Below are 1,482 nucleotides of genomic sequence, written 5' to 3' on the forward strand. Positions count from 1 at the left end.
ACACATATATATAAATATATATATATATATATATACACGATGGGCTTCTTTCAGTTTCCGTCTACCAAATCCACTCACAAAGCTTTGATCAGCCCGAGGCTATAGTAGAAGACACTTACCCAAGGTGCCACACAGTGGAACTGAACCTGGAACCATGTGATTAGATAGCAAGCTTCTTACCTTTCATTTTCTATCCACCAAATTCACTGACAAGGCGTTGGGTGATCGAAGGCTGTAGCAAAAGACACTTGGCCATACTGTGGGACTGAACCCAGACCCACATGGTTGGGAAACATGCTTCTTAATCTCACAACCATGCCTGCACAATGGATATAAAGAATTGAGAAAATTGGAGAAACAAAGAATGGAAGAATGGAAGACCAAAAATTCAATAAAAATGGTTCTTTAAGACAATTATCGTTGAGAGACAGATAGACCCTTGTCATTTTAGTTCATTGGAATCGAAGTGAAGCAGTGATTGGTTTGTTATTAATCTGTAACCAACAACACTATTGTCTGCTGACATCTAAAATGAATGAATAAATAAATGCCCATCCACCATCTGTTGTCACCGTCAATCCTCTTTCAGTCAATCATTGGACATAAAGTTGATCCTCCGTCTTTCGTGGACGGTTAACACAGTTTGTGTGACATATGCTAATGAGTTTAAGACGGTGGTTGTTGGCTGTGCTCTGTTAGCGAAACATGAAGAGAGAGAGAGAGATTTACTCATACACACACACACACACACACACACACACACACACACACACAGCTTTCAAGAATTAAACAGATGCACGTCAAAAGAACGAATGGAAAATTCACACACTAGACATGGATGTGTTCTTAGATGGACAAGCTGTTGAAAAGATTAGCATTAATTACAGCAGATAATTCTAAAACTTAAATTCTAATTAATTTCTTTCAGTCAATTTTTTTTAATATTTATTTCTTTAACTTCTTTTTTTTTTTCCATGTTTTCCTCGTCATCATCATCATAATTTTACCATCCACTTTTACCATGCTTCATTGGTTCAATGGAGATTTTTGTTTAAATTGCAGCAGATTTTCTACTGCCTAATGCCCATGTGCCAACTCTCACCTGTTTCCATATCAGGTAATATCTGTCCATGGACAGATTATAAAGGATGTTCATTAAAGATTTCCCCTTCTCAAGGGCCTCTGGTCCTCTGTGGATCACATCCCTACTTCTCAACAGAGTCACTGTTTCTCTCAACAGCAATGTTCCACCTTCGAATGAGAGCATGTATCCCTGCCCCGTAAGATTCTGTTGACTGTTCTTTGAGCCACTTCTTCACCACAGTTTTCACTTCCTCATCACTGGAATAATGTTTGCCTCTCAGACCCTCTTTCATGGGGCCCCGAAGAGATGATAGTCTCACACACATTTGAGGTGGTTGTCTGCTGCACCAAACTCTCCCTTGCAAGGAATCAGTAAAGCCAAAATTCCAGCAGAAAATG

At 39.2% G+C, this 1,482-nt stretch overlaps 1 protein-coding gene across 1 annotated transcript in view; it reads left to right on the top strand.

The window, feature by feature from the left end:
- The window catches only part of LOC106877138 (ribonuclease P/MRP protein subunit POP5), an 8,924-nt gene that overhangs the window by 1,394 nt on the left and 6,048 nt on the right, over positions 1-1,482 (top strand). The window lies entirely within an intron of this gene.

This window comes from Octopus bimaculoides, chromosome 25 (genome assembly GCF_001194135.2).
Source record: "Octopus bimaculoides isolate UCB-OBI-ISO-001 chromosome 25, ASM119413v2, whole genome shotgun sequence".
Lineage (NCBI taxonomy): Eukaryota > Metazoa > Mollusca > Cephalopoda > Octopoda > Octopodidae > Octopus > Octopus bimaculoides.